This window comes from Rhinatrema bivittatum, chromosome 8, assembly GCF_901001135.1.
Source record: "Rhinatrema bivittatum chromosome 8, aRhiBiv1.1, whole genome shotgun sequence".
NCBI classification, from domain to species: Eukaryota; Metazoa; Chordata; class Amphibia; order Gymnophiona; family Rhinatrematidae; genus Rhinatrema; species Rhinatrema bivittatum.
The window spans coordinates 39,904,325-39,915,208 of NC_042622.1; positions in this window are offsets into that span (position 1 = coordinate 39,904,325).

The window sequence follows — 10,884 nt, forward strand, 5'->3', positions numbered from 1 at the left end:
CTAATCCGCACAAAGTTACACCTGCATTGTGGCATGCACTCAGATGGAACAACCCTACCTATAAAAAGGCAATACTACAAATATTAAACCAGGCCCTATACACCAATACACATCCAATTAGGAAAAACCAAGCTGTTATAGATTCCCACACAGAAATAATTGTAAAACTGTATGAATAAATGTTTCAAAACAGCTGATGAACAGAATAATATTTAACAATTAAAAACTCTTAAAAATTATTAAAAATTCTTCAAACACCAATAAAATATTTCAAAACAGCAGACACATCACATAATATCCAATAATTAAAATGACAGTCAATCAAGAAAAATGAACTTAAAAAGCCACCTTTACTTACCCTCTCCAGCAGTTCTCCTATTCCTTTCCCTTGCAGGCCACACCAGAAGCAGCAGGAGTTGCTGAAGCTGTCCTCACGGTCCTCTTCCTTAGGGACCACAACCACTCTCCTCTCTCTCACACACACACACACACACCAGTCACACCCTCAGGACCAGTTTCTGTCTCTCACACAACAATCATCTCCCCAACCAGTCTCTCTCTCTTTCACACACACACCAGTCATTTCTCTAATCAGTTTTTCTCACACATACACACGTCACCTCTCTGACCAGTCTCTCTCAATCACACAAGGCTCTCTCTCTCTTACTTACACACAGGCTTTCAATCACACACATGCTCTCTCTATTTCACTTACACACAAGCACTCAATCACACACATGCCCCCTCTCTCTCACAGACACAGCCAGCCAAAAACATGCTCCATCTCTCTCACACACACACACACATTGACACACAGAAGCACCCTCCCTGTCTCACATACACACACACACCAACTCCCAGCTGAACAGCTTGTCTTCGGCCCCCGCCGGCCTGGTCTCGGACAGCAGTGGCCAGTGGCTCCGATCTTCGACCACATCAGCCTGGTCTCTAGCAGCAGCCAGCAGTGCCAGTCTTCATTTCTTCAGCCCCACTGGCCTGTTCTCCGGCAGTGGCGACCAGCGACTCCGATCTTTGGCTCTGCTGGATAGCACGCAACACACCTGCCAGTGCGTTGTGACACACCGGTTAAGAATTGGTGTGCTAGCGTATAGTTTCTGTGTAGGGATCTATAGCAGCCTGGCTTGTGCTGTTTTCCTATTAGCAGGTATATTATTGTTTTAGGGTCTGGTGTAATGCTTGCAGTGTTGCCTTTTCATAATGCAGTAGAAATGACAGCAGAATAAGACCCAAGTGGTCCGTTCAGTCTGCCCAGCATAGTCACGGTTGTTGCTGTTTGCATGCTGACAATTACTATTGTTTTGGTTCTATATTGTAATTACAATTCTGTTTTCTCAAGTCCACACCCAATGTGCATTACAGTAGGTCTGATATCATATGGCAGGGCTTCCCAATCTTTTAGCCATTTTAGCACTTGAAAATTCACATGACTCCAGGGGATGACCAAAACAAATCAGGGGTGCGTTCCCCCTCTAACCGTCACTCCAATCTCAGCATCCCCACAGTCCAGCTGATCCTCTCCAAACCTCCACCATCTCTTGTTGATACTTCCTCTGAATCTCCACCCCCTCCAGAGGACCTCATCTCTTAACTTCCTCCCCTCCAGTGGGCCCCACCCTCTCTCAACCCCTGCCCCTCCAGCACATCCCCTCTTACTTCCCTAGCCCACCCCATCTCTCAACCCCTCCAGCCCTTTTTGCATACCCGAGCTGATTGTCTCTCACCCCCAAACCCTTTTTATAACCCCCAAATAATCCTCTCATTTCCTCCTCTCATCCCATCCCCTATTTCCACCTCCCTCTCATGCCCTCTCAGCCTCCCTCCAACCCTTCTCTCATACCCCCCAGTTTCTCTCTTTCATCCCCCAGTCAATCTTCTTTTATTCCCCTGATCTCCCCCTTGTTATGAATCCGGATAGGATTGCGGGCCCTTGGCCCGAGGCTGAGTTGGCGCAACCTGAGAGGCAGAACCCCCGCAGGTCTCCACATTGGGAGGCGAGGCCGGAGAGACGCAGGGGCCAGCTGGAGCTTCGCCACTACCAGCCCACGTTCCCCGCAGGTTGAGCCCTTGGCTGCCGGGGCCGGCTGGACTTAGGTGGGCCCCTGTGATGACAAGTGATGAGAAGGTAAGTGTCAGGAAGTGAAGCGGAGCCCGGACTGGAGCAGAAGGAGAAGAACAGAGAATACCACCGTCCAGTTCCAAACGGAGGCAGTGGAGAGAAGGTAGGAGAATCCGATCCATGGTCAGGGCTGGCGGAGAAAGATAAGACCAGAGCCGGTCTGCGGTTAAGAAGCCAGAAAATCCGTCTTATGGGAGGAAGAGGAACAGGCAGGGTTTGGAGCTGAAACGCTGGAACAGGAGCGAGTAGCAGGATCAGGAACAAGGCAAGCTGGATCAGGAACAAGGCAAGCTGGATCAGGAACAAGGCACGCTGGAAGGAGGAGACCTGTAGCCAAGTCGCCTGAAGAATGTCAGTTGCTGGTATATATACCTCTTGGGACCTGATGTCACTCGGGAGGGCCGGTGGCAATTTCCTGCCGCGGGCCCTTTAAAAGTTCCCAGGTGGTGTGCGTGCACGCCTAAGGAGGAAGCCAGGAGCAGACAGCGCCGGCGGCGTCCCGCGAGCGGGGAGGCCCGGGATGGCCCCGGTGGCGTGGGAGGCCCGCCGCCCGCGTCAGCAAGGGCCGGGAGGCGCGGGCTGCGCCAGGAGAGCATAAGAGCCCCAAAGAGCCGGCAAGACTGGCCGGGACGGGACGGTAAGCCTAACACCCCTCCACAAGCAATCCTTCTTCAGGTGGTCCAGCTTTCAAATCCCTCCTGCATCTGATCCCTCCCTTCAAACATTCCTCTGGCCAGGGTTAGTAGCAACATTAGGGGTGTGCATTCATTTCCTAAGTATTTGTAATCCGCAACGTATAGGGCCATATTTGTTGTATTCATGGGGAAGCGAAACGTATCGCGATTCCCCACAAATACAACGAATCTTCGCCAAATTATTCGGCCATCTAAAGGAGCCAATTTAAACAAACCCCCCTGACCTCCCTGACCCCCCCAAAATTCCCTGGTGGTCCAGCGGGGGGTCCGGGAGCCATCTCCTGCACTCACACCCTCGGCTGCCGGTATTCAAAATGGCGCTGATAGCCTTTGGCCTACTATGTCACAGGGGCTACCGGTGCCATTGGTCAGCCCCTGTCACATGGTAGGAACAATGGATGGCCGGCGCAATGGATGGTAGGAGCAATGGATGACCGATGGTCGGCCCCTGTGACATAGTGAGGGCAAAGGCTATTGGTGCCATTTTGAATACTGGCAGCCGACAGCCCGAGTGCAGGAGATTGCTCCCGGACCCCTGGTGGTCCAGTGGGGGTCTGGGAGCGATCTCCTGCACTTGGGCCGTCGGCTGCCAGTAATCAAAATGGCGCCGATAGCCTTTGCCCTCACTATGTCACAGGGACTACCGGTGCCATTGGTCAGCCCCTGTCACATGGTAGGAGCACAAGATGGCTCCTACCATGTGACAGGTAATAGACTTCTCCTCCAAGAACTTAACCAAATCTTTTTTAAACACAGCTATACTAACTGCACTAACCACATCCTCTGGCAACAAATTCCAGAGTTTAATTGTGCGTTGAGTGAAAAAGAACTTTCTCCGATTAGTTTTAAATGTGCCACATGCTAACTTCATGGAGTGCCCCCTAATCCTTCTGTTATCCGAAAGAGAAATAACCGATTCACATTAACCCATTCTAGACCTCTCATGATTTTAAACACCTCTATCATATCTCCCCTCAGTCATCTCTTCTCCAAGCTGAAAAGTCCTAACCTCTTTAGTCTTTTCTCATAGGGGAGCTGTTCCATCCCCTTCATCATTTTGGTTGCCCTTCTCTGTACCTTCTCCATCTCAACTATATCTTTTTTGAGATGCGGCGACCAGAATTGTCCTTCCTGTGTCTGTAGTTTACCTCCACTTTTCCACAACCCTCCCACCACTCTACTGAATTCCCATTGACTGCAGGCCACACAGTCTGCTGCTTTTATGATTCCCTAGGCTCTGCTCTGCCTACCAACTCCAGGGGAGGGGGCGATCATAAGTGACCAATATTGTTCCCTAGGTTTATAAAAAGAGAGAATTAAGTCCTGGCCAAGACTGGGGAGAGTCACTAACCCAAAGTCACACATTTGCAGATGGAATCCTGCTTTTCCTTGTGGAGCCAGGGCTTGTGCAAGGGTATTAGGTGTCATAGGTGAACCTTACAGCCTTGCACACACTCCTGGCCCCACCCTTCCCATAAATATTAAAACATGTTCATTTATAGTAACAGAGTTTAAATGAAAGAACATTCAGTGTTCTAAGGTAAAAATATCACTTACAACCAGGGCCGGCGGAAGCACTAGGCAAACTAGGCGGTTGCCTAGGGCGCCAGCTTCCCGGGGGCGGCACTGCCCCGGTAAAATTAAGAGAGCCGTAGCCTGCCCCGGTAAAAATAAAAGAGCTGCATTAAGCTGCCGCCCCCCCGATAAAAATAAAAGAGCCGCTGCCGGCAGCCCGCCCCTGCCCCGCGGTGCAAAAAAAAAAAAAAAAAGCTGTTGCATCCGCGGCTGCCCTTTTCTTCTTCCCGCCCCCCCCCTGACCCGGAACAGGAAGTGATGCGCGGGAAGCAGTAGCGTAGCCACGGGTGGGCCTGGGTGGGCAGGTGCCCACCCAACTTAGACCCAGGCCCACCCAACTGGCACCGGAACTGCAAGGCTGTCGCGGGATCCCATCCCCGCGACAGCGAACAAGAGAACCCACGCCTCGCTCGCCATCACGGCACACGTGGGGAAGCGCTGCTGCGGCCGTATGGCCAACCGGTCTTCCTGTTCGGGGGGGGGGGGGAGCGGAAGCGCCGCGCACAGCTTCCGCTTCCTCCCCCCAATGCAGGAAGATCAGCTGCCTCTCCTGCTGCCACCCGTTCTCCTGCTATCTTCGGGTCAAACGGCCCGCCGAACTTCCTGTTTGGGGGAGCGGAAGCGCTGCGCACAGCTTCCGCTTTCTCCCCCAAAGCAGGAAGATCAGCTGCCTCTCCTGCTGCCACCGGCCTCCTGCTATCTTCGGGCGTCGGGCCGATCTTCCTGCTTGGGGGGGGAGGGAGAAAGCGGACGTTGTGCGCTGCACTTCCGCTCCCCCCCCCCGACAGGAAGTTCGGCGGGCAGTACGGCCCGACGCCCGAAGATAGCAGGAGGCCGGTGGCAGCAGGAGAGGCAGCTGATCTTCCTGCTCTGGGGGAGAAAGCGGAAGCTGTGCACGTGCTTGAATGTGTATGTGTGGATGAGAATGGGAGTGTGTGTGGGTGAAAACTGGAGCCTGGGTGTGTATGTGGGTGAGAATGGAAGCTTGAATATGTGGGTGAATGGGAGCTCGAATGTGTGTATGTGTGGTTGAGAATGGGAGCCTGGGTTTGTGGGTGGGTGAGAATGGGAGCTTGAATGTGTGTATATATGGGTGAGAATGAGAGCCTGGGTTTGTGTGGGTGGGTGAGAATGGAAGCTTGAATATGTGGATAAGAATGGGTGCTTGAATGTGTGTATGTGTGGGTGAGAATAGGACCTTAAATGTGTATATGTATGGATGAGAATGGGAGCTTGAATATGTGTGGGTGAGACTGGGAGCATGGGTTTGTGGGTGAGAATGGGAGTCTGGGTTTATGTGTGTGGGTGAGAATGGGTGCCTGGATGTGGGTCTGTGTGTGCATAAGAATATAAGCCTGGGGAGGGGTGAGAAAGTGAGAACTTGAATGTGAGCTTGTGGGGGGGGGAGAGCATATGAGAGTGACAGCTTGAGTGTGTGAGAGGGAGTCTGTGAGAGAAAGCGTGTATGTGTGTGTGTGTGTGTGTGGAAGGGAAGAAGACAGTAATAGAAGAAAGACACTGAAAAGGAATTAGGAAATGAGCTATAAGGGAAAAAAATGGGAAAAAGAGACCAGGACCAACTGATTAGAAAAATACAAAGATCAGACAACAAAGGTAAAAATATATATCTATATTTTGAGATGTTAGCAATTTAAATATAAGCAACACAACCGCTCTCTCAAAATTTATGGACAGGTAGGAGCCGTGTATAAAATCGTAATAATAAGAAGGCTAAAGTACCACAAATCACCGTGAATTATGTTTGTATCATTAAGTAAACCTCATACTTAGGCGTAGATGTGAATGCTATGCTGCGTAATTTGGCATTATTTATCAGTAAAAAAACAACTAGTAGACCTGCATGCCTACAGCCCACCCATGTTAACCTTGTGCCCACCCAAAAAATCAATTCTGGCTACGCCACTGGCGGGAAGGAGAAAGAGCCGTGCCGCATGAAAAAAATAGCGGTGACAGCAGCATCAGCCCCTGAGCAATTGAAGCAGCCGGTAATCGGGAAAGGAGTCAGCAGCACGAGCCTCCTGCGGCCGATGGGATTCTTCCTTCTTGGCCTGTGGGGGCTGGAGGAGGCTGCGGCAGCTACCATTTGTTCTCGGGGGGGGGGGGGGGGGGAAGTGAGTGAGAGAAAGAGAGAGAAGCAGCCAGCTAGCCTGTGTGTGATTGAGAGCCTGTGTGTGATTGAGAGCCTGTGTGTAAGTGAGAGAATGTATTTGATCGAGAGCATGTGTGTGTGATTGAGAGAAACTGGTCAGAGAGCTGATGTATGTGTATATGTGAGAGACAATGAAAGTGACTGCTCAGAGAGATGACTGATGTGTGAGAGTGTGAGACAGTCAGGGATGTGACTGATGTGTGTGTGTGTGTGTGTGTGAAAGAGAGAAAAAGCATGGAAGTGAGAACTCTGGGTATGTGTGTGAGAAAGAGAAAGTGATTATGGGAATGAGAAGCCTGTGCATGTGGAGAGAACAAGCATGGGAGTGAGAGGCTGGTGAGTGTGTGTGAGAAAGAGAAAGTGATTATGAGAGTGAGAAGCCCATATATGTAAGTGGAACACGGGAGTGGGAAGCCTGTGTGTGTATGGCATGAGAGAAACTGTTCAGGAAGGTGACTGGTGTGTTTATCAAAGACTGTTTGGGAGGTGATTGGTGTGTGAGAGACAGAAACTGGTCATGGGGGCATGACTGATATGGTGTGTGTGTGAGAGACATGGGCCCTAAGGAAGAGGACCATGAGTATAGAGCTTAGCCACTACTACTGCTTCTGGTGTGTACTACAGCCTGCATGGAAGAGGAGTAAGAGAGCTGCTGGAGGGGGTAAGTAAAGATGGCTTTTTAAGTTTATTTTTCTTGATTGACTGCCATTTTAATTATTTAATATTATGTGATGTGTCTGCTTTTTTTGTTTGAGCAACAAGTATAGCTTTGGTTTATGTTTATTTTATTTATTTTTATTTATTTATTTATAAAATAGTTTTTATACCGTCGATAAGACAAATCATCTCAATGGTTTACATGGCATAAAAATGTCAAATAAGTGTTCTGTTATAAATACAGACTTCGTTATTTTCATTAATGCACAATGTAAGTTTATTGTGTGTGGAGGCGGGGGGGGGGGGTGGCATAGCTGACGTTTCGCCTAGGGCACCTAATACCCTTGAACCGGCCCTGCTTACAACATGTGTATTACTTACATGCACTGCTATGGTACCAGTCCAGAAAACTTTGCAAAAAAGACTCCTACAGCCATAGGGGCGGATTTTCATACTCCGCAAATAGGCCTACTTTTGTTTGCGCTCCAGGCGCAAACAAAAGTACGCTGGATTTTAGCAGATACGCGCGGAGCAGCGCGTATCTGCTAAAAACCTGGATCGGCACGCGCAAGGCTATCGATTTTGTATAGCCGGCGTGCGCCAAGCCGCGCAGCCTACCCCCATTCCCTCCAAGGCCGCTCCGAAATCGGAGTGGCCTCGGAGGGAACTTCCTTTTGCCCTCCCCTCACCTTCCCCTCCCTTCCCCTACCTAACCCACCCACCCGGCCCTGTCTAAGCCCCCCCCTTACCTTTGTCGGGGGATTTACGCCTCCCGGAGGGAGGCGTAAATCCCCGCGCGTCAGCGGGCCTCCTGCGCGCCGGGACGCGATCTGGGGGCGGGTCCGGAGGGCGTGGCCACGCCCCTGGGCCGCCCCGGGCCGTAGCCACGCCCCCGGGCCCGCCCCCGGAACGCTCCCGACATGCCCCGAAAACGCCGCGCGGTTCGGGCCCGCCCCCCGACACGCCCCCTCCGAAAACCCCGGGACTTACGCGAGTCCCGGGGCTCTGCGCGCGCCGGTAGGCCTATGTAAAATAGGCTTACCGGCGAGCAGGGCTCTGAAAATCCGCCCCATATGGTATTAGGACTATTGTGAAGCATGTCGGCCTTGAATCAGAAAGCTTTAAGTAAACTGAATTACAATGCAGTAAATCTCCCATATGAAAACAGCACTAACTGCTAGCACTCAAACAGAAACAACTCTTTATCTATTAAAAGGCAACACTGCAAATATTACACGGGCCCTAAAACACCAATCCACCTGTGTAACCCTTAGCAGGGTTACACAAACTTATATCATCAGGGGCTGCTCCGGCTAACCATTCACTCCCAAGCTCTTTAACCATGGAGGGATGCTTTTTATGGGGGGCAAGGCTGTCGCTTATGGCCCAGACAATGAAGAGAGGTCACCAGTGTGTGTGTTGTACTTTAAGTGCCTCCCACCAGGTGAGAGACTGCAAGACCTCAGACAGGACCAGGACTGGGTGTTAAAACCAAGTTTACTGATTCTTAAAAGTCAAATTTAAAATCCATTGTTCAAAATGATGAGTGTACGTCTGACTGTAGTTGCAGGTTTCTTTCTGTGCAGGTCGGTGTCCTTATTACAAACCTCTTGGTTTTAAATGCGCAAACTCTCCCAGCGGCTGTGCTGTGGGAATCTTACTGGAAGGGTCCCCTTTGCTTTGCAAAAATCCTACCTTTAGAAATCTTCTCTCCCGTGAACACCAAAGCCTGTTCTGTTTCCTTTGGGGGAAATCCGGATGGGATCTCCTTCTCTTGCTCGTCCTTGCATTCAGTTATTCATTCTCCTTATCTGTTTCTTTAGGTGATTTCTCTGGTGGAAAAATCCGGGGACCAAGCTATTCACAGCACCGAAATCCCAGTGGGGAAGGCGGATCCAAAAACCTCCCCACTACTCTTTAGTTCCAAAAATACTTTAACTCCTAATCTGGAGAGCTTTTCTGCCCTCACTGACTCTCAGCAGGATCCATCACTGGTGCTCGCCTACCTAGTGAGTAGAGTAGGCTACAGGTTTTTCCTCTGAAGTCTATCTCCCTGTAAATTATAAGAAGGACCCTCTGGCAGGTCTGCGGCCGCGGGACACAACACAAAGATTTGTTTTTCTGACAATTCTTTAAGTTTAAAGGATTACATTTTTGTGGCCAGAAGATCCAGATATTTCCAGAGGTTTCGAGAGAAATCCAATTAAGAAGGAAAAAATTTCTTTTGTTGAGATCTAGAGTACTGGATGTTGGGGCAACTTTTTACTTGAAACTTCCCTGCAAATGTGTTGTATCTTTGCAGGGTAGTAAATTTGTTTTCTTGCACCCTTTAGATCTTGAAAGGTTTCTTAACGATAAAAAGAGCTCAGTGTGAAGGAAAACGAATGGGAGTTCCGACACAGTAAATTCTTCCTTTATTCTCTTTTGCCTTTATTCCCCCCACCCGTAAATGTGGACTTTAGTATTAAAGTTTATACTTAAATTTCTTTGTAATGATGTTGCCTAGGATATACTATTCCTGTCTTATCATTGTGAAATGTAATGATTTGAAAAGTAATTAAGTGTGAATTACAAAAAAACAAAGGATTTTAAAATTCACACTCTCCATACCTGGGATCTTTTGATTTCCAGTCACCCTAGGATGCACAAACTTTCTCCTCTCTTTCTTATATATATATGAATACACACACACAAACTCATACACACATACACTCCCTCTCAGACAAACCTGCAGGCGTCTCCAGGTCTTCTTTGCTTAGAATCTACCGGCAGCCCCAGGCCTTCATCTTCATTTCAGCTGCTGGCAGGTTGAAATCCACCTGCACCCCCCCCCCCCCCCCACACACTTTTTCTCTCTCATATACACACACAAAGCCCATCAAGCTCCCATTTACATGCACACACTCCAGGCAGGCTCCCATTCACCCACACAGACACAAACACCCCCATCTCAGGCAGCCTCCCATTCACACACACACACACACCCATCCCAGGCAGCCTGCCATTCACACCCACCCATCCCAGGCAGCCTCCCATACAAATACACACCCACCCATTCCAGGCAGCCTCCCATTCACACCCACCCATCCCAGGCAGCCTCCCATACAAATACACACACACACACATCCCAGGCAGCCTCCCATACAAATACACACACACACACACACAACACACCCATCCCAGGCAGCCTCCCCTTCACACCCACCCATCCCAGGCAGCCTCCTATTCACACACACCCACCCACCCATCACAGGCAGCCTCCCATTCACACACACCCACCCATCACAGGCAGCCTCCCATTCACACACATCCATCTATCACAGGCAGCCACCCATTCACAAACACCCACCCATCACAGGCAGCTTCCCATTCACACACACATATACAGACCAGGTAATCAGGGTCCATGGGTCATTCCTCCTCCTCTGCTGCTGCCAGCCTTTTCCTTTGTGGAAAAAAGCCATTCTACAGCTCCTCTTCCTGTGCTAGCACCACAGTAATTCAACACTTGCAGTGCTAGCACTTCCTGTATTCTCATCTTGCGAGAATACAGGAAGTTCTAGCACCATGAGTGTTCAGTAGAAAGAATATGTCAAGCAGACAACAGCTAATGAACATCCAATAATTAAAAGGACTCAAATTTTTTCTAA